Source organism: Nerophis ophidion, linkage group LG25, assembly GCF_033978795.1.
Source record: "Nerophis ophidion isolate RoL-2023_Sa linkage group LG25, RoL_Noph_v1.0, whole genome shotgun sequence".
Taxonomy (NCBI): Eukaryota; Metazoa; Chordata; class Actinopteri; order Syngnathiformes; family Syngnathidae; genus Nerophis; species Nerophis ophidion.
The window spans coordinates 6892419-6916039 of NC_084635.1; positions in this window are offsets into that span (position 1 = coordinate 6892419).

A 23621-nucleotide genomic window follows, 5' to 3' on the forward strand; every position below is an offset into this window, starting at 1 on the left:
TAGATCAGTGGTCCCCAACCGATTGGTACCAGGCCCCAGAACATTTTTTATTCATTTTTATTAAAAAAAAAAATAAAAAAATTTTTTTTTTTTTTTTTTTAATTAAATAAACATAAAAACACACAATATACACTTACAATTAGTGCACCATCCACAAAAACCTCCCTTTTTCATGACAAAGGAAAAAAGAAAAAAAGGATCCCCCCCCCACCCCGAGACAAATTATTAAGCGTTGACTGGTCCGCGGATACAAAAAGGTTGGGGACCACTGCCTTAGATCAGTGGTCCCCAACCACCGGGCCGCGGCCCGGTAAAAAAAAAAAAAAAAATGTTTTTTTAATTAAATCAACATAATAAACACCATATACACTTACAATTAGTGCACCTACCACAAAAACCTCCCTTTTTCATGACAAGGAAAAAAAAAAAAAAAGGATCCCCCCCCCAACCCCGGGCCGCGGGACAAATTTTTAAGTGTTGACCGGTCCGCGGATACAAAAAGGTTGGGGACCACTGCCTTAGATCAGTGGTCCCCTGGACAAGTCGCCACCTCATCGCAGGGCCAACACAGATAGACAGACAACATTCACACTCACATTCACACACTAGGGACCATTTAGTGTTGCCAATCAACCTATCCCCAGGTGCATGTCTTTGGAAGTGGGAGGAAGCCGGAGTACCCGGAGGGAACCCACGCATTCACGGGGAGAACATGCAAACTCCACACAGAAAGATCCCGAGCCTGGATTTGAATCCAGGACTGCAGGACCTTCGTATTGTGAGGCAGACGCACTAACCCCTCTGCCACCGTGAAGCGCCCGTGAACCTCCCTTTTTCATGACAAAGAAAAAAAAAAAAAAAAAAAAAAAGGACCCCCCCGCCCCCACACACACACCCCCCGGGCCGCGGGACAAATCATTAAGTGTTGACCGGTCCGTGGATACAAAAAGGTTGGGGACCACTGCCTTAGATGACCCGTTGCAAGTTTAAATGGAACTGGATCTTTTGTTTGCTTTATGCAAATGTTAGTTTTTTTACTATATAAAACAAAATGGACACACACACACACACACACACACACACAAACAAACTCTCTCACTAGCACAGGCTGACTTTAATAACAAACCTTCCTACCTCTGACACCGACTTGCTCCGGCGATGACTCGGCTCACATCGGTGGTGGTTGCAGACGTCTTTGGTCTTGTCCTGAGACCCACCTGCGGGGCTTGGGCGCTATCCTTTCCATTCAGTGTGCACTTGTCTTCCTCCACTTCCCTTCTCGTATCGCTAACAGCGATCACACATCAATCAACGTCTATTAAAATGTATCCTTTACCCCTGCACGAATAAGTCCAATTATTCCTTTCACGGCTTAACGTCTGATTCTCGGACCCGCTCGGATTTAAAGAAATGATATGCCCCCATACTTTTGGGCTTCTACTCCGTGCAAAGGCAGCGGGAAGTGAGGTCCAGCATGAAATATCCACTTTGGTGTTGTCGATACCTTTTTTAAAAGTATGTCTTTATACGAGTGTACGGATCCACTCCATCACGTTCATCTATCGTTTGATGATATCTCACCCGTATAGTCCCCCTTTAAACCTTTGTAATACTCTAGCGTCTGTGCAGCCGCTGCCAAATGAAAAATGATCTATTGGATGCCCCCCCCCCCCCCCACCCCCCCACAGAGTTCAAATCCACAATCGCCTCAAGGTCATGTGGCTGCAAACCCGATATTGGAGACTCCAACCCCGGATTTCCAATGTATGAATAGTCGATACGTGTCCGTTCTACTCAATGTGCGAGACAGCTTTGTTTCTGTTTGAATGATTGATTGATTGATTGATTGATACTTTTATTAGTAGATTGCACAGTACAGTACATATTCCGTACAATTGATCACTAAATAGTAACACCCGAGTAAGTTATTCAACTTGTTTAAGTCGGGGTCCACGTTAATCAATTCATGGTAATTGTCTTTAAATGGAGATTCTGTATTGCGGAAACGCATGATAACATGAGTTTGGAGAAAAATGAGTGTTTCCATGGCCGCATACTTGCCAACCCTCCCGATTTTCCCGGGAGACTCCTGAATAGCGTCCTCTCTCACCTGAAAAGGAGAGTATTATATACGACTCCGTTATCCATAGGTTTTGTAACGCTTGGCTGGCATTCGTTCTTTGGTGGAATGCAGTCGGGCTCGGACCCGGCGTGAGAAATACTGATTTATTGATAAATAAAACAGACTAAGAAACAGAAAAAATTTGCACTAGGCACAAAAAGCAAAACAAAAACTACTAGCATGGGAGCTAGAGGAAAACAAAGGCCTAGCGCGACATGGGAATCAGAGTCGTTACTGCGTGTAACGCAAACTAGGAAGCGAGAATGGATGAACGGAAACGGCAGGTTTAAATAAGGACGGTGATTAGCAAAAACAGGTGTGAGTCAGGAAACTGTGGCAGGTGAAAATAATAAGCAACCGTGGTGACGGAAACAAACAGGGACTGAGGAAGTAAAACACTAACAGAATCCATCCATCCATTTCCTACCGCTTATTCCCTTTTTGGGGTCGCGCCTATCTCAGATACAATCGGGCGGAAGGCGACGTACACCCTGGACAAGTCGCCACCTCATCGCAGACACTAACAGAATATGATACAAAAACGGAACAAACTAGAATGTGGTATGATCCGGGCAGCGGATCATAACAGGTTTATCCATAACCCATAAAGTAGGCATGTTGATAAACTGACACGCAACATCCGGATTCCCATCACGCATTGCTTCAAAACTACGGCAAGTAGTAATGTCCAAAAACATAACAGCACAGACGAAGCAGAAGAACGAAGAAGAGACAGTCATGGCGACGATGAGTAAGAAAAAGAAGTACACTTGCAAGTTCCAGAATGATTGGAAAAAATATTTTCAGTTCATCCAGGACAGCTCGAAGGGGAAGGCTAATGCTGCCTGCGAATTTTGGAGATCGGACTTCACCATTGAACACGGTGGCCGAAAGGATATACTCATTCATGAACAGATTATTTATATATACGATCCTAAATTTTAGTTTAGTGCGGTAGCATCGCTAACCCAACAAGGGACCCCTTCCAGTAGCTCCACCCATTCAGTGGATGACTTTAAGCAATTCTTTAATAAGAAAATTGAAGTCATTAGAAAGGAGATTAAAGACAATGCGTCCCAGCTACAACTGGGTTCTATTAACACGGATACGATTGTATATACGGCGGATACTGCAAATATCCAAAATAGTTTCTCTCGTTTTGAGGAAATAACATTAGAGGAATTGTTACAACTTGTAAATGGAATAAAACAAACAACATGTTTACTTGACCCACTTCCTGGGAACCTTTGAAGGAGCTTTTTGTATTATTAGGTCCATCAGTGCTAAATATTATAAACTTATCACTTTCCTCGGGCACTGTTCCCCTAGCATTAAAAAAACAACGGTTATTGATCCTCTCCTTAAAAGACCTAGCCTCGATCCTGACCTCATGGTAAACTACCAACCGGTATCTCACCTTCCCTTTATTTTCAAAAATCCTCGAAAGAATTGTTGCAGGGCAGCTAAATGAACACTTAGCGTCTAACAATCTATGTGAAACCTTTCAATCCGGTTTCAGGGCAAATCACTCAACGGAGACAGCCCTCCCTAAAATTACTAATTTGCTAACGATGGATTCTGATGCGTCATCTATGTTGATGCTCCTCGATCTTAGCGCTGCTTTCGATACCGTCGATCATAATATTTTATTACAGCATATCAAAACACGAGTTGGTATAGCAGACTTAGCCCTGTCTTAGTTTAACTGTTATCTTACTGACAGGATGCAGTGTGTCTCCCATAACAATGTGACCTCGGACTACGTTAAGGTAACTTGTGGCGTTCTCAAGGGTTCGGTCCTTGGCCGTGCACTCTTTAGCATCTACATGATGCCGATAGGTGACATCATATGCAAATACGGTGTTAGCTTTCACTGTTATGCTGATGACACCCAACTCTACATGCCCCTAAAGCTGACCAACACGCCGGACTGTAGTCAGCTGGAGGCGTGTCTTAATGAAATTAAACAATGGATGTCCGCTAACTTTTTGCAACTCAACGCCAAAAAAACGTAAATGCTGATTATCGGTCCTGCTAGACACCGACCTCTATTTAATAATACAACTTTAACATTTGACAACCAAACAATTAAACAAGGCGACACGGTAAAGAATCTGGGTATTATCTTCGACCCAACTCTCTCCTTTGAGGCACACATTAAAAGCGTTACTAAAACGGCCTTCTTTCATTTCTGTAAAATCGCTAAAATTCGCTCCATTTTGTCCACTAAAGACGCCGAGATCATTATCCATGCGTTTGTTACGTCTCGCCTTGATTACTGTAACGTATTATTTTCGGGTCTCCCCATGTCTAGCATTAAAAGATTACAGTTGGTACAAAATGCGGCTGCTAGACTTTTGACAAGAACAAGAAAGTTTGATCACATTACACCTGTACTGGCTCACCTGCACTGGCTTCCTGTGCACTTAAGATGTGACTTTAAGGTTTTACTACTTACGTATAAAATACTACACGGTCTAGCTCCATCCTATCTTGCCGATTGTATTGTACCATATGTCCCGGCAAGAAATCTGTGTTCAAAGGACTCCGGCTTATTAGTGATTCCCAGAGCCCAAAAAAAGTCTGCGGGCTATAGAAAGTTTTCTGTCCGGGCTCCAGTACTCTGGAATGCCCTCCCGGTAACAGTTCAAGATGCTACCTCAGTAGAAGCATTTAAGTCTCATCTTAAAACTCCAGCCTTTAAATAAACCCCCTTTTTTAGACCAGTTGATCTGCCGTTTCTTTTCTTTTTTTCTCCCATATCCCCCCCTCCCTTGTGAAAGGGTTCCAGTCCGGTGGCCATGGATGAAATACTGGCTGTCCAAAATCGGGACCCAGGATGGACCGCTCGTCCAGAGTCGGGACCCAAGATGAACCACTCGCCTATGCATCGGTTAGGGACATCTCTGCGCTGCTGATCCGCCTCCGCTTGGAATGGTTCCCTGATGGCTACACTTTGGATGGGACTCTCGCTACTACATTGGATCCACTTTGGATTTGATTCTCACGGTTACTTTAGATCCACTATGGATTGGACTTTCACAATACCATGTAAGATCCGCTCGACATCCATTGCTTTCGGTCCCCTGGGGGAGGGGGTTGGGGGTTGCCCACATATGTGGTCCTCTCCAAGGTTTCTCATAGTCATCATGGTCGACGTCCCACTGGGGTGAGTTTTTCCTTGCCCTTATGTGGGCCCTACCGAAGATGTCGTTGTGGTTTATGCAGCCCTTAGAGGCACTTGTGATTTAGGGCTATATAAATCAATCATCATCAATCAATGTTTACTTATACAGCCCTAAATCACTAGTGTCTCAAAGGGCTGCACAAACCACTACGACATCCTCGGTAGGCCCACATAAGGGCAAGGAAAACTCACACCCAGTGGGACATCGGTGACAATAATGACTATGAGAACCTTAGAGAGGAGGAAAGCAATGGATGTCGAGCGGGTCTAACATGATACTGTGAAAGTTCAATCCATAATGGATCCAACACAGCAGCGAGAGTCCCGTTCACAGCGGAGCCAGCAGGAAACCATCCCAAGCGGAGGCGCATCAGCAGCGCAGAGATGTCCCCAGCCGATACACAGGCAAGCAGTACATGGCCACCGGATCGGACCGGACCCCCTCCACAAGGGAGAGTGGGACATAGAAGAAAAAGAAAAGAAACGGCAGATCAACTGGTCTAAAAAGGGAGTCTATTTAAAGGCTAGAGTATACAGATGAGTTTTAAGGTGAGACTTAAATGCTTCTACTGAGGTGGCATCTTGAACTGTTACCGGGAGGGCATTCCAGAGTACTGGAGCCCGAACGGAAAACGCTCTATAGCCCGCAGACTTTTTTTGGGCTTTGGGAATCACTAATAAGCCGGAGTCCTTTGAACGCAGATTTCTTGCCGGGACATATGGTACAATACAATCGGCAAGATAGGATGGAGCTAGACCGTGTAGTATTTTATACGTAATTAGTAAAACCTTAAAGTCACATCTTAAGTGCACAGGAAGCCAGTGCAGGTGAGCCAGTACATAAATAAACATTGATTGATTGAATGATTGAATAAAACATCCATCCATCCATTTTCTTGTCCCTTTTTGAGGTCGCGGGCGGTGCAATGCAAAAATAAAAACATTTCTTATTAGTCACATGTTTTAATTAGCTTTCTCGGGTGTGAAGTGACCTATCTTGTATTCTTAAGTCTTCTCCAGCATACTGTTAACATGCAGATAACTTTTCATGCAATTACCGTCACATTATAATACAATTAAAGTCTCATTCGTTTAACCTTTACCTCGACGCTGCCTCATGTTGCTGGGGGGGGGGGGGGCAGGAAAGGCCCCGCATGTGTTTGAAGCGATGCCAAAGGGAGGCCGATGAGGCAGCCGCTCAAGCTCTGATTCCGTGGAGGTCCCCGGAGCATTGATGTGAATGAACCCAGCTTGTGGGAGTCATGTCGGGGGACAGGCGAGCACATGGAAGCCCAACATCTGCTGCGGCATGATAGCCTCTCTCTGCATTATTATGTGCTCATTATTATGTTAGCCATTTTTCATTCCTCACGTCAAGCAATACAAACATTTTTTGTCTTACATGTATTTTCTATTAAGTTTCGGATGCCAGTTGAGGTATCGAATAGCATTTTAAATTCTTAAAAGGGAACATTATCAGCAGACCTATGTAAGCGTCAATATATACCTTGATGGTGCAGAAAAAAGACCATCTATTTTTTTAACCGATTTCCGAACTCTAAATGGGTGCATTTTTGGCGAATTAAACGCCTTTCTGTTTATCGCGCTGGAGGCGATGACGTCAGAATGTGACGTCGCCGAGGTAACACACCCGCCATTTTCATTTTCAACACATTGCAAACACCGGGTCTCAGCTCTGTTATTTTCCGTTTTTTTGACTATTTTTTTGGAACCTTGGAGACATCATGCCTCGTCGGTGTGTTGTCGGAGGGTGTAACAACACTAACAGGGAGGGATTCAAGTTGCACCACTGGCCCGAAGATGCCAAAGTGTCTGCCGCCAGACCCCCATTGAATGTGCCAGAGTGTCTCCACATTTGACCGGCGATGCTAAGGCAGACATGACACAGAGATGTATGGATAACCTGCAGATGCATTTGCAACGATAAAGTCAACGAAATCACAAAGGTGAGTTTTGTTGATGTAGACTCCCAGCTAATCGATGCTAACATGCTATTTACCGGCGGTGCTAAAGCAGACATGGCACAGAGATGTATGGATAACCTGTAGATGCATTTGCAACGATAGTCAACGAAATCACAAACGTGAGTTTTGTTGATGTTGACTGCCAGCTAATCGATGCTAACATGTTACGCTAATCGATGCTAACATGCTATTTACCGGCGGTGCTAAAGCAGACATGGCACAGAGATGTATGGATAACCTGCAGATGCATTTGCAACGATAAAGTCAACGAAATCACAAAGGTGAGTTTTGTTGATTTTGACTGCCAGCTAATCGATGCTAACATGCTACGCTAATCGATGCTAACATGCTATTTACCGGCGGTACTAAAGCAGACATGGCACAGAGATGTATGGATAACCTGCAGATGCATTTGCAACGATAGTCAACGAAATCACAAAGGTGAGTTTTGTTGATGTTGACTGCCAGCTAATCGATGCTAACATGCTACGCTAATCGATGCTAACATGCTATTTACCGGCAGTGCTAAGGCAGACATGGCACAGATATGTATTAATAACCTGCAGATGCATTTGCAACGATTAAGTCAACGAAATCACAAAGGTGAGTTTTGTTGATGTTGACTGCCAGCTAATCGATGCTAACATGCTACGCTAATCGATGCTAACATGCTATTTACCGGCGGTGCTAAAGCAGACATGGCACAGAGATGTATGGATAACCTGCAGATGCATTTGCGACGATAAAGTCAACGAAATCACAAAGGTGAGTTTTGTTGATGTTGACTGCCAGCTAATCGATGCTAACATGCTACGCTAATCGATGCTAACATGCTATTTACCGGCGGTGCTAAAGCAGACATGGCACAGAGATGTATGGATAACCTGCAGATGGATTTGCAACGATAAAGTCAACGAAATCACAAAGGTGAGTTTTGTTGATGTTGACTGCCAACTAATCGATGCTAACATGCTACGCTAATCGATGCTAACATGCTATTTACCGGCGGTGCTAAGGCAGACATGGCACAGAGATGTATGGATAACCTGTAGATGCATTTCCAACGATAGTCAACGAAATCACAAAGGTGAGTTTTGTTGATGTTGACTGCCAGCTAATCGATGCTAACATGCTATGCTAATCGATGCTAACATGCTATTTACCGGCGGTGCTAAAGCAGACATGGCACAGAGATGTATGGATAACCTACAGATGCATTTGCAACGATAAAGTCAACGAAATCACAAAGGTGAGTTTTGTTGATGTTGACTGCCAGCTAATCGATGCTAACATGCTACGCTAATCGATGCTAACATGCTATTTACCGGCGGTGCTAAGGCAGACATGGCACAGAGATGTATGGATAACCTGTAGATGCATTTGCAACTATATTACGTTTCCTTCCACCCACATTTAATGCGAAACAAACACTTACCAATCGACGGATTTAAGTTGCTCCAGTGTCAAAAGATGCGAAAGTCCTGATCGTTTGGTCCGCACATTTTACCGGCGATGCTAACGCTGCTATTTCGGCCATGCTATGGCTATGAATAGCGTCAATAGCTATCCGCTCAATAGCTTCAGTTTCTTCTTCAATATTTTCATACTCCAACCATCCGTTTCAATACATGCGTAATCTGTTGAATCGCTTAAGTCGCTGAAATCCGAGTTTGAATCCGAGCTAATGTCACTATATCTTGCTGTGGTATTCCCATTGTTTGTTTACATTGGCAGCACTGTATGACGTCACAGGGAAATGGCCAGTGTCTTCGCAGAGAGCCGAAAAAAAAGGAACTTTAAAGCTTTATTTAGGGATATTCCGAGATCGGTAAAATTTTGAAAAAAACTTCAAAAAATACAACAAGCCACTGGGAACTGATTTTTATTGATTTTAACCCTTTTGAAATTGTGATAATGTTCCCCTTTAATTATAACGGGAACACTAAATTGGCCCTAGTGTGTGAATGTGAGTGTGAATGTTGTCTGTCTATCTGTGTTGGCCCTGCGATGAGGTGGCGACTTGTCCAGGGTGTACCCTGCCTTCCACCCGATTGTAGCTGAGATAGGCGCCAGCGCCCCCCGCGACCCCGAAAGGGAATAAGCGGTAGAAAATAGATGGATGGACAATCTGTTGAAAAGAATGCGATCGTTGTTTGCAGTGCAGAGTTTTGCCGTGACAATAAATCCTTACATTTCCGGGGTGTAAGCCCCACCGATCTAATTTATGGACACATTTCATTTTATACATATTGGCCCATAAGTCTATAAGAAGCAGCAGGTGTACACATTAAAACATGAAATATTTACACATGCACTTGTTTTTGGGCTGCGTTGTGTGCATTTTGTTGTTTCTTCTCCACGATGAGGGTGAGTCCATAACGCTCTAAATGGTTGACGCGAACAAATTTATTTACTGGAATGGACCCAGGCTGTCTTTAATTACATCGAAGTAGAATAGCTGCTATCCATACATGCACAATATGTATGATTTAATACTCTTTTCTTGTTCTCACGTTTTTTTTTAGTACCTGTATGTAAAAATACAAATAAATATTCTCCTCCTCGGCTTCACATATTGGCCCACAAGTCTATAAGCAGCAGCAGGTGTACACATTAAAACATGCAATATTTACACAGACACTTATTTTTGGGCTGCGTTGTGTGCATTTTGTTGTTTCTTCTCCACAATGAGGGTGAGTCCATAACGCTCTAAATGGTTGACGCGAACAGATTTATTTACTGGAATGGACTCAGGCTGTCTTTAATTACATCGAAGTGGAGTGGCTGCTATCTATACATGCACAATATGTATTATTTAATACTCTTTTCTTGTTGTACTCACGTTTTTTTTCAGTTGCTGTATATAAAAATACAAATAAATATTCTCCTCCTCAGGCGGGTCAGCTTTTTTTTTCGGGGCCGGTTTGATCATCTTTCGTTGTGTGCATTTCGTCGTTTCTTCTCCACAATGAGGGTGAGTCCATAAGGCTTTAAATGGTTGACGCGAACAGATTTATTTACTGGAATGGACTCAGGCTGTCTTTAATTACATCGAAGTGGAGAAGCTGCTATCTATACATGCACAATATGTATTATTTAATACTCTTTTCTTGTTGTTCTCACGTTTTTTTTCAGTTGCTGTATATAAAAATACAAATAAATATTCTCCTTCTCAGAGGGGTCAGCTTTTTTTTTCGGGGCCGGTTTGATCATCTTTCGTTGTGTGCATTTTGTTGTTTCTTCTCCACAATGAGGGTGAGTCCATAACGCTCTAAATGGTTGACGCGAACAGATTTATTTACTGGAATGGACTCAGGCTGTCTTTAATTACATCGAAGTGGAGTAGCTGCTATCTATACATGCACAACATGTATTGTTTAATACTTTTTTCTAGTTGTTCTCACGTTTTATTTCAGTTGCTGTATATAAAAATACAAATAAATATTCTCCTCCTCAGGCGGGTCAGCTTTTTTTTTCGGGGCCGGTTTGATCATCTTTCGTTGTGTGCATTTCGTCGTTTCTTCTCCACAATGAGGGTGAGTCCATAAGGCTTTAAATGGTTGACGCGAACAGATTTATTTACTGGAATGGACTCAGGCTGTCTTTAATTACATCGAAGTGGAGTGGCTGCTATCCATACATGCACAATATGTATTATTTAATACTCTTTTCTTGTTGTTCTCACGTTTTTTTTCAGTTGCTGTATATAAAAACACAAATAAATATTCTCCTTCTCATGCCGACTAGTTTTTTTTTCGGGGCCAGTTCGATTATCTTTTGTTGTGTGCATTTTGTCGTGCCATCTCCACGATGAGGGTGAGTCCATAATGCTGAAAATGGTTGAGGCGAATAGATTTAGTTACTGGAATGCTCTCAGGGTGTTTTTAATTACATCGAAGCGAAAAAGCTGGTATCTATACATGCACAATAAGTATTATGTATTACTCTTTTGTAGTTGTTCTCATGTAAAAGAATATTCTCATCCTCATGCCAGCCAGCCTTTTTCGGGGCCGGTTTGATCTTCTTCCGTTGTGGGGCTGCATTGTGTGCATTTTGTTGTTTTTTTCTCCACCATAAGTTACATTTAAAGTGGAGTAGCTGCTATCTAAACACGCGGAATATGTATTATTTATTGCTCGTTTCTGTTTGTTCTCACATTTTATTTTGGTCGCTGTATGTTAAAATATAAAAAAAATATCCTCCTGCTCTTTTCGGGGCCAGTTTGATCTTCCTCCCTTGTGGAGCTGCGTTGTGTGCATTTTGTTGTTTCTTCTCCACGATGAGGGTGAGTCCATAATGCTCTAAATGGTTGACGCGAACAGATTTATTTACTGGAATCGACTCAGGTTGTATTTAATTACATCAGAGTTGTTTTCACGTTTTATTTCGGTTGCTGTATTTAAGTATCTGTACTGCAACTGCATCATTTCCCTATCAGCGGATGAATAAAATCTTCCTATACTACCCCGATGTGTTTTGGTGACACCTAGTGGTCAAAATAATACCATACTCTCATGATGAAATGGAATGATCCAGACACTTTTGTCACTGAATACTTTCTATTAAGCATGTGTCTTGGAGACTTTGTCCATGTAAGTGTTATGCAACTGAGATTATGTTATGCTTGTTTATATTGACAAGTGTCATGTTTTAGACTGCAGTAGTGTTTAATGAAGGATGCTTATCATGTATGTCTAGCTTGTGTGCTATTGTGTGCTTAGCCTTTGTGTAACTGCTAGCTCCTACTAGCCTATAAACTACCATGTTTACCTTTTGTATGTATTTTATTGGATACCTGAATGCATGAAGGACAAGCTACACATTTTACAAAATAAGCATATCCAGCAAGTAGCAGTGTTGTTAAGTGATGAACAAGAAATATAAGCTACAAACATAATAAAACGTTCACTTACTGTACAACGTCTGCTGTCACTGGGATGCCTATTTATGGGATTTTCATATGACCCAGTTTAGATGAAGAATTAATCGTAATCCTTATGCAGGTAAAAAAAAATATGTTTACTTTTTGTATTTATTTTACTTAAGTACAAGATAAGACCAGCATTGTGTGCTTATTGGAGGACAATTGAATGTTAATTGTTGCACAAGTAAACACGTTGCACAACTGCTTCTATCGGAGCTTATATAAGCCGATATCATCAGATACTCTGCAAAAAGTCAGTCTTCAAAAAAAAGGGAAAAAAATAATACAAAAATGAGGGGTATTTTATTTGAATTAAGCAAAATTATCTGCCAATAGAAGAAGAAGATTGGGCTTGTCAACAGTTTCCAAAGCAAGTAAAATCAGCTAACCCAAAACTACATTAAAATAAGTATATTCTCACTATTAACAACTATACTACTACACGAGTACGTATTTTCTATTGTTTAATTCAAAATAAAACGTCAAAGTCCATTTGGCTGTCATCCGATTTAATTTGAGACACAATTGTGTCAAAGTCATGATTTTTTTTCATGCTTGAAATAAAAAATTATTACTTTTAAAAAAAGTACTTTTGTACTTGTGAGTGTTGATGACGTGGCTTTGCAACAGTTGACATTCTAATTTCAAGCATGTTTTACTCAAATTAAGTCATAAAATCTCAGCAACAAGCTGTAATATCTTACTGTGATCATTTAGGACCAAAACCCTTAAAACAACTAAAACACTAACATAAAATCTGCTTAGTGATGTCATGTCTTGTGATCATGTTTTGTTTAGTTATGTTCTGTTTTGCTTAAGACTCCATTGTTTCCTATTTTTGCACGTCCTTGTTTGTTTTGTTTCCATGACTACCCATTAGTTTTCACCTGTCCTCATGTCACGCACCTGTCTCAGATTTTGCACTCGCACACCTGTCACTAATCATGACTATTATTTAAAGCGAAAGTTGCCAAGAAGTCAGCCTGGCGACTTTACCTCCACTCTGCTTCATGCCATGTTTACGATTCACGCTGCTTGTTTCATACTTCCATGCCAAGTAAGTTTTTGTTTATTGTTCCTAGTTTCTGCCTTTGTGCAAGTTTTTTTTCATTAGTCAAGTTTGTTCTCCGCCATTGTGCGCGCCTTTTTGTTTACTTTTTTTTTTGTATTTATAGTGTTAAAATAAAAGATGTCATTACCTTCACGCCTTGCCCGCTCCAACTTTCCTTTGCATTCCGGAAAAACAAACCCCAAAGTCCAGTGGGAAAAATTATCTTATCAGCCAGAAAATAAGCAAATATCACCCTTATTTGAAATATATAATTTTACTTAGATTTCAGTTTTTGCAGCGTACCGGATATCAGATCGGGACAGCTCTACAAAAAATGTGTGTTTTTATTGCCCTCGTATTGACTGGTAACACAGTCCATATATATATATATATATATATATATATATATATATATATATATATATATATATATATATGTCTTGATTGGATTATCCAGAGAATAGTGCTCGATACCGTGGTAGCGCGCAATATGTAGGTGTGGGAAAAAATCACAAGACTACTTCATCTCTACAGAACTGTTGAGGGAACCCCTCATGAAACAGTTCTGTAGAGATGAAGTAGTCTTGTGATTTTTTCCCACACCTACATATATATATATATATATATATATATATATATATATATATATATATATATATATATATATCTGTTATGATCCGGTGCCTGGATCATATGTTATTTGGATTTTGAGTTTGTTTACGCACTTCCTTGTTTGTTCTGTTACCATAGTTTCTGATTTGTTCCACCTACTCCTTGTACCCTGACATGCACCTGTGTTTGTTGATTACCATCCTGATTTAAGCCTGCCTCCTTTGTTCTCTCCTTCTCGCTTCGTAGTTTTGTTCTTGCTAGCTTCTGCGCTACGCTTCAGTATTTTCTAGCTCCCATGCTAGCTCTTTGCTTTACCCTTTTGTGCCTAGTGCAAGTTTTCTGTTTATAGTCTGTTCCTTAGTTTAAATAAATCATTACTTCTTACCTTACGCTGTGTCCGAGCCCGAACTGCACCTTGAAAGGTGCAGTTCACCATACCAAGGTAACGTCACACCATCCATCTATTTTATATATACACATTTTTTTGTTTTTCTCAAATTCAGATAAACCGGAGGTTGACCAGCCTTGTACTCTCTACCAAGCCCTCGTTCAACCAAGGCACACTTTGAGCAACACTTTCTATTCACGAAAATAAACACATGTTTTGGATTATATTAAGCAGGTGTTCCTAACGACGTGTCAGGCCAGTGCATATTTAATGTGATCAGTCGCAGTGATTAGTTAATTGAAATTGTTTTGGTTTTAATTAGGTTCTCTAATCAGGGTGCAACCAAATGAAATGAATGGATGCAGGTGATGCAATCACCGTATGCTTGTAATTGCTTTATTTCGACGCAAAAAAAAAAAGAAGCAACAAAAGACATAGCCTACTCGCAATTAGGCGATTGTCGTGTTCCCAACCCAACCCAACCCAAACCAACCGCCGAGCTGATCTATTGAAGAAAATAGGTTCCGGGGCTGCTGTTTGGTATTCACCACAAACAAGAAGTACCCAATCTGCCTGCCCCTTCACTGAATATGTAAGTGACCTGAAAAGGCTCCCCCTTCTCTCCCGTTCTCTCGCAGCAATGGTACTGCTTGAAATTCCAACTAGACGCCGTTCCCTCAGGATGAGCTTTATGCAGTGTAAACCCACAGAGCTCGGTCTGTCGTTCTGCTGTACCGGCTGCTTTGTCAGAGGTCTCTTTAATCAAACAGACACCGTATATCACAGACTTCCCCAGCATCCATATGTATGGGCTCACACATTAGATATATGGCTTTACAGCATCGGCCGAGATAACACAATAACCTTCTGGAGATGCATATGCACGTATTCGTACACAAAAATGAAACGGGGAAACATGGTTGTGATATGATATGAAGTCAGCAAACAATCAATCAATCAATCAATCAATGTTTACTTATATAGCCCTAAATCACTAGTGTCTCAAAGGGCTGCACAAACCACTACGACATCCAGTGGGACGTCGGTGACAATGATGACTATGAGAACCTTGGAGAGGAGGAAAGCAATGGATGTCGAGCGGGTCTAACATGATACTGTGAAAGTTCAGTCCATAATGGATCCAACACAGTCGCGAAAGTCCAGTCCAAAGCGGATCCAACACAGCAGCGAGAGTCCCGTTCACAGCGGAGCCAGCAGGAAACCATCCCAAGCGGAGGCGGATCAGCAGCGCAGAGATGTCCCCAGCCGATACACAGGCGAGCAGTACATGGCCACCGGATCGGACCGGACTCCCTCCACAAGGGAGAGTGGGACATAGAAGAAAAAGAAAAGAAACGGCAGATCAACTGGTCTAAAAAAGGGAGTCTATTTAAAGGCTAGAGTATACAAATGAGTTTTAAGGTCAGACTTAAATGCTTCTACTGAGGTGGCATCTCGAACTGTTACCGGGAGGGCATTCCAGAGTACTGGAGCCCGAAATGAAAAAGCTCTACAGCCCGCAGACTTTTTTTGGGCTTTGGGAATCACTAATATGCACATATACGTACATATACGCACACAAAAATGCACGGGGAAACATGGTTGTGATATGATATAAAGTCAGCAAACAATGGGTCTATTCCTCCTATGAAGCGCTTCTAACAAAATATCCGAAAACCTGTTTAAGTATTCAGTGTATGTAATGTGATAACAAGCACATTCATGGTATTATAAAAAAAAAAAAAACAACACCGGTGAAGTTGGCACGCCGTGTATGTGGTAAATAAATAAAAAATACAATGATTTGCAAATCCTTTTCAACATTTATTCAATTGAACGCACTGCAAAGACAAGGTTGTTAAATGTTCGAATTGAGAAACATTATTCCGGGCAAATATTAGCTCATTTGGAATTTGGAAAAAAAGACTGAGAAAGTTGAGGAATGCTCGTCAAACACTTATTTTGAACATCCCATAGGTCAAGGGTAGGGAACCTATGGCTCTAGAGCCAGATGTGGCTCTTTTGATGACTGCATCTGGCACTCTGATAAATCTTAGCTGACATTGCTTAACATGATAAGTAATGAATAATTCCGCTGGTAATCAGTGTCAAAAATAACGTTCAAAATATAAAACATTCTCATGCATTTTCATCCATCCATCCGGTTTTTCTACCGCACCGGTTCAAGAAGTCTCATTAATGGAAAGAAGTGTTTTATTTATTTTTGCTTAGCCTCAGAATAACAATGTTATTAAAAAGAATAAGAGACTTATTTTACTCTAAAAATATTGGTATTTCTTAAAAATGTTTTCAGTGTTAAAAAAAAAAAAAATTATATGGCTCTTACGGAAATACATTATTTAAAATATTTGGCTTTCATGGCTCTCTTAGCCAAAAAGGTTCCCGACCCTTGCCATAGGTGGACAGGCTAATTGGGAACTGGTGTGTGTAATGATTGAGTAAAAAAAGCAGTTTCCACGAAATTCACAAACAAGGATAAGGCGAAGGTCACCACTTTTTGAACAAATGCCTGAGCAAATTGATTAGGAGCAACATTTCTCAACCAACTGTTGCAAGGAATAGTCATTTCCCCATCTACGGTCCATAATACCATCAAAAGGTTCAGAGGATCTGGAGAAATCACTGCACGTAAGCCAAAAACCAACATTGAATGCCCGTGACCTTCAATCAAAAAGCGACATCAGTGTGTAAGGGTTCAGGAACACTTCAGAAAACCACTCTCAGTAACTACAGTTGGTTTCTACATTTGTAAGTGCGACTAAAAGTACACTATGCAAGGCCAAAGCCATTTATCAACAACACCCAGAAACGCTTCGCTGGGCCCGAGCTCATCTAAGTTGGACTGATGCGAAGATATAAGTGTTTTGTGGTCTGACAAGTCAAAATTTCAAATTGTTATAGACGTAATGTATAGAAGCCAGCATCTGTGAGGGTATGGGGGTTTATTAGTACTCAAGGCATGGGTAACTTACACATCTGTGGAGGCACCCTTAATGCTGAAAGGTACATACAGGTTTTGGAGCAAGATATGTTGCCATCCAAGCAACGTCTCTTTCATGGACGCCCCTGCTTATTTCAGCAAAGCCACATTCTGCACGTGTTACAACAGAGTGGCTTCCTAGTAAAAGAGTGCGGGTACTAGACTGGCCTGCTTGTAGTCCAGACCTGTCTTCCATTGAAAATATGTGGCGCACAATGAAGCATTAAATAACACAGCGGAGATCCCAGACTGTTCAAATTAAGCTGTACATCAAGCAAGAACGGGAAATAATTCCACCTGAAAAGCTTAAAAAAATTGGTCTCCTCAGTTCCCAAACGTTAACTAAATGTTGTTAAAAGGAAAGGCCATGTAACACAGTGGTAAAATGCCCTTGTGCCAACTTTTTTGCAATGTGTTGCTGCCATTAAAGTGTAAGTTAATGATTATTTGCAAAAAAATTGAATATAAGTTGAAAAGGATTTGCAAATCATTGTATTCTGTTTTTATTTACAATGTACACAACATGTTAACTTCACTGGTTTTGGGTTTTGTATATTTATCTTCCTTGCTCATTTTAAGGATATGGCGGTTTAGTAATTTCACAGACGTTCGCTATTTCCTTCAACAACAACAACTGCTACTCATGGCAGACTTGATGAGAGCCAACAACGACTACTCTGTGACGAATTTGATCCCGAACCTTATGTTCTGGAGCATGAATACATGAAGGACGAACTACCAGTTTTAGAAATAAGCAGATCCAGCAAATAGCAGTGTTGCTAAGTGTTTAACTAGAAATACAAACTACAAACATAATAACATAATCACTTGGTGTATGATGTCTGCTGTCACTAGGATGCCAACCTATGGGATGTTCATATATTTCCGTTTAGATGAAGAATTAATCATGATCCTTATGCAGGCTAAAGAACTAAACACAAAAAAAGTGTGTCTTTCTCACCATATACCAGTCTAAGTTGAATTTCAAAGTTGACCAACTTCTTATGGCCACAACGTCTCCCGTCCAAAGGCAAAACCCAGTAACTCAATTTTGGTCAAAACTGAGCTGATAATAATTTTGGAGTTCCTATGTGATATGCTTTACATTAGTGTATGCGATATTGTAATTTGTTCCGTAAGTAAGCGGTTACGCGCATGGCAGGACCTAGCAACTACCACATAACGGCGTAGATACGACAGAAAAACCTAGTATCTCAAGGGACCAATCGGAGCTTCTTTGTCAGTGGCCTTTAATGAGACATTTGCACGAATGGGGGCCGACGGTCAACCTGATTATGTGATATTATGGCACCTGGGGGATATTTGGAAGATTGGCCCAGGACGTTGCAAGCACCTTCATTAAATGTATTGTTCTTGATTCTTCCCCTTGCATATTCTTTTGGGCAGATAACTGTGGAGGTCAAAATAAAAACTGGACGCTGTACACGGCTCTTGCCCAATGTGCAAACGCAGAATGGGGCCCACCCGAGATTGTGATAAAATATCTGGAGGAAGGGCACACGTTCATGAGAGCAGATTCAATCCATGGCTCAATCGGCAAGAAAACGAAAGCTCAAGAGAACATCTATACGTTTGATGACTTTGTAGATCTTTGTAAGACGGCATCAAGATAGATTGGTTTTCCTTTGTTTTCTCAAAATCAGCTAGAAGTGAGTTACCAGGTTTTGCCTTTGGACGGGAGACCTTCTACTATACAGGTGAGAGGCATGATATATAATCTGGAATGAACTTTTACCAACTCAGAGGCGATGCAGATACTCACCGGCTCAGTATATCAATGTATGTAGCTGCATAAGCTAGTTAAGCGCCGCCAAAAGTAGTTCCTCGATGTTAATACACAAGATGTGAATGGGAGAATTGTTGGCTGTTTTTGGAGGGTTTTATTGGCACAATAGAGAACTCAAATTAGCTGCGTTATTAGCCACCTCGTTTTTGGCATATATCAAGAACTAGATTGCTGACAAAAGAAAAACATGCATGTTCGAGTATTACATAGAAATTGTGTATGATGTTAAAAAACTAAAACAAATTTCCTTTAATGTATACTGTACATCCCCTGAAGAGTAGGGAAATCTTTGAAACAGGCTTGTAGGGATGAAATAGCCTCTGTGTTTTTTCCTGACCTACTTATATAAAATTAAAGTAAAGGTACCAATGATTGTCACGCACACTAAGTGTGTTGAAATTGGTCCTCTGCATTTGAACCAGTGAACAGCAGTGGTGGAGGCGCCCGGGAATAATTTTTGGTGAATAAACCCCTAATTCCAACCTTTGATGCTGAGTACCAAACAGGGAGGCAATAGGTCCCATTTTTATAGTCGTTGGTATGACTCGGCCGGGGTTTGAACTCACAACCTACCGATCTCAGGGCGGACACTCTAACCACAAGGTGTGTGTATATATATATATATATATATATATATATATATATATATATATATATATATATATATATATATATATATATATATATACATATATATATATATATATACATACACATATATATATATATTATATATATATATATATATATATATATATATATATATATACATACACATATATATATATATATATATATATATATATATATATCCATCCATCCATTTCCCACCGCTTATTCCCTTTTGGGGTCGCGGGGGGCGCTGGCGCCTATCTCAGCTACAATCGGCCGGAAGGCGGGGTACACCCTGGACAAGTCGCTACCTCATCGCAGGGCCAACACAGATAGACAGACAACATTCACACACTAGGGCCAATTTAGTGTTGCCAATCAACCTATCCCCAGGTGCATGTCTTTGGAAGTGGGAGGAAGCCGGAGTACCCGGAGGGAACCCACGCATTCACGGGGAGAACATGCAAACTCCACACAGAAAGATCCCGAGCCTGGATTTGAACCCAGGACTGCAGGAACTTCTTATTGTGAGGCACTAACCCCTCTCCCACTGTGAAGCCCATACACATATATATATATATATATATATATATATATATATATATATATATATATATATATATATATATATACACACACATATATATGTATATATATGTACATACACATATATATATACATACACACACATATATATACACACACACACACACACACACACACACATATATATATATGCATATACCATATGTAAAGTGTTAGGTCAAGTCGCACTTAACTAGAATTAAGTCCTATTGCGAAAAAGCATTTTGTTGAGTATTGTTTTCGGACAAACCAACAATAGAGGTTTGTGCCACCATATACTGTATTTATATTTATTGTGCGTAAGCTTATTGTTTTATGAGGGTGTGGATAATCACCCAACTGGGAGCCAAATTGGATGCTGCATAATAAGTGATGTTGTTTTCGGATTAGAAGAAGGACTTATGGTCGGGGTTGGAGTGGAGTAAGTACCATAAGCTGCGGTGTGGAGTTCAGTGGTTACTTTCTGCAGACCCGCACCGATGACGTGACGCGGTGCAGGAAGATGTGGCCAAAAGTCTGTTCCCACCGGGGTAAGTGTGAGTCCGCTAAATGGTGAGTGCTCCTGGTGCATCAGTGCATGTATAACCACATCGGTTTTGTGCTATGTGTGTAAAGTGCATGGCTGAAAGTGTTGTTTTTACAGCACATTGTTCTTTTGATAGTCAAACTTTCTCATTCCTGACATTTTTTTTTAACCGACACAATAACTATAGAAGATATTACACCAAAATAAAACCCTACCTATCAGTAGTAAAAGAGACAGTGTTTCAGATCAGCCCCAAAATATACCACTTATTCCTTATCCTGTGTAAGAGGTAAGACATACCATTTGGTGTTTTGTTTTGCAATATTATGCAACTTTTATCTTCCTTCTGGTACCTGCTGATCTGTATTTGGGCTCTGCATGAATTCTGGAAAATTGCGCAAGTCCGCCTTTGTAGTCTGTGTGGACACCGTGATCGATATGTTTCTTATTTTTCTCTATATTCTTGTTATGGGACATTCATCCTCCGCTGTTGCTTTTTCTAACATAAAGTAGTGTAAAGTTCTCACTTATATATGTCAATAAACTCGCCATTTTTATTTATTTTTTTTCCCTTGGCCTCAGTCTGCACCCCCACTCCAGGGCCTAGGCTAAGACCGATTTTTTAATTTTATTTTAATCTTCTATTTTTTACCTGTATGTCATCTTTTTTGTAAGGGGCGCTGGAAGCCGGCAGACCCGTCAGCGATCCAGTTCTGTCTCCCTGTAATGTTTCTCTGATCTTGAATGGGATTGTGCTGAAAACTGTAATTTTCCTGAAGGAACTCTCCTGATGGAATAAATAAAGTACTATCTATCTATCTATTAAAGCGCTAAAACATACCGGTGTAGTGAGTTTACATTATTCACCCAAGGAACTTTAGTTATTAGAAAGTTCCGGTCGGACGGTTTTTCTCGGGATGCATTACCGGTGTTGTTATTGCACTAGTGAGCCACAGATGAGGAGATGCTGCTCCGTTATTGATTTAAGTAAAGTCTGAATGTCATTAAAACAGTTAGCTCCATCTTTTGACACTTCTTCCACTCTCGTCCTTGCACGCTACACCGCTACAACAAAGATGATGGAGGTGAGCCACGTAAATAGGACTGCCCACATAACGGTGCATCCTGAAGTGACTGTCAGAAATTGGCTTGAAGATGATCTGTAAAACATAATCCAAGCAACATTTTGACCAAAGAACCACAATTGCATGTTATGTTTTGTTCTTTTCTGGATGGAGAGAAAATGCTCCGTTATTGTTTTAAGTAAAGTCTGTGTCGCGCGATGCGCGCATGTTGGTGCGCGTTTTGTCACCCCAGGATGCAAGAGGACCAGATTGGACGAGATTGGCAGGTAAGAGCTTGTTTTAATACAAAAAGGATGATGACACTGGTACAAAGCAGACGAAATGAACAAAAGAAAGGCGCGTGCCGAACACACGGGAAGCTAAAGCTAACTAGCAGAGAGTCAAGAGTCCAGAACAAACGTGCCGGGCGCACGGGGAGCTAAGATAAAACGTAGCACGGAACAAGACATAGGAAGATAACCACGTGAACGTTGCTTACCGCAAACAAAAGATCCAGGCTGAACGAAGGGAGAAGGCAGGCTTAAATACAGGCAGTAATCAAAACACGGGTGCTCGTCAACCGAAAGTAGCAGGTGGAACAAATACGAAACCATGACTAACGGAACAAACAAGGAAGTGCACAAACTAAGAATCGGAGGAGTCCAAAACAAATCAAGAATACAGAAGGACTCAAAAACCGAAATTAAAATGTTATCCTGGTAGCGGATCTCAACAGTCTGGATGTCATTAAAACAGTCAGCTCTATCTTTTGACACTTCTTCCACTTCCGTCCTTGCACGCTACACCGCTACAACAGAGATGACGGGGAGAAGACGCTGCCGAAGGTGAGCCACGTAAATAAGACCGACCACAAAACGGCGCATCCGGAAGCGACTGTTAGAAAGCGGCTTAAAGATGATCCATAAAACAATCTATGCAAAATGTCGACCAAATAACCACCATTACATGTTATGTAGACCTCAAGGAAGTGTTTTATATTTAGAAAAAAATTAAAATATGACTACTGTAATGCGCCCTACAATCTGGTGTGCCTTATATATGAAAAAAGTTCAAAACTAGACCAGCTCCTTATAATCCGGAAAATACGGTACTTTAACTACCATCTAGTTTCTACTTTTATGCCTGTGCGGTATATAACGAGTAAAACAACAAACTGTATTATTTTTGCATTTTTTGTTGAAATCCTGTGCTTTTTTTTTTCTGTAGGTTAACAATATTAAAAGAAATATATAAAACATTGATAACAGATTTATAAATTCACATGTTGATTCATTCCCTCCCGGTACTCCGGCTTCCTCCCACCTCCAAAGACTATGCACCTGGGGATAGGTTGATTGGCAACACTAAATGGTCCTTAATGTGTGAATGTGAGTGTGAATGTTGTCTATCTATCTATGTTGGCCCTGCGATGAGGTGGCGACTTGTCCAGGGTGTACGCCGCCTTCCGACCAATTGTAGCTGAGATGGCCACCAGCGACCCCAAAGGGAATAAGCGGTAGGAAATGGATGGATGTTGATTCAGGGCAGCACGGTGGACCAGGGGTCAGTGCATGTGCCTCACAATACGAAGGTCCTGAGTAGTCCTGAGTTCAATCCCGGGTTTGGGATCTTTCTGTGTGGAGTTTGCATGTTCTACCCGGGACTTTGTGGTTTCCCTCCGGGTACTCCGGCTTCCTCCCACCTCCAAAGACATGCAGCTGAGATTGGCTCCAGCAAACGCAGTAGAAAATTGATGG